The sequence below is a fragment of the Bison bison genome, unplaced genomic scaffold (assembly GCF_000754665.1).
Source record: "Bison bison bison isolate TAMUID 2011002044 unplaced genomic scaffold, Bison_UMD1.0 scf7180017851930, whole genome shotgun sequence".
Classification (NCBI taxonomy): domain Eukaryota; kingdom Metazoa; phylum Chordata; class Mammalia; order Artiodactyla; family Bovidae; genus Bison; species Bison bison.
In genome coordinates, this window is record NW_011482503.1 from 6,167 (window position 1) to 6,648 (window position 482).

Consider the following 482-nt stretch of genomic DNA (forward strand, 5'->3'; position numbering starts at 1 on the left):
CAGCCTTTCGCTGCGGCCACCCCTGCCTCTCCGGGGCAGGCGTCAGGCTGTGAGGCTCTCATCCAGCTCGCACCCCTCACATTGCAGGGGGGAAAGTGAGGCCCGGAGGAGTGGACTTGTCAGCCCAGCCAGCCCTGGGGAGAGGGGCGCGCACAGGGGCAAGAAGGTGGTTCACCAGCCTAGGGGAGCCCCGGGGACCCCAGGACGAGGGCAGTCACCGCCGAGACCCCCTGCCCCCGCCTCCCCGTGCTGTTCCGCTCGGAGGACCAGCGCCGGGCAGGGGAGAGACTACTCTTGGGTGCAAGAGGTAAGCGAGGCCAAAAAACTCAGCAATCCAGAAAAATGATGTTTTAATCCAAGAAAAACAATTAGTGCAAACAAGTCCACACCAGACAAAATGCCGATGCTTCTGACGAAGCCTCCATCTCCAGGCCCCACCCTCCGGCCGAGCCTCCTCGCTCTGCCGTCTGCCCTCACGGCGG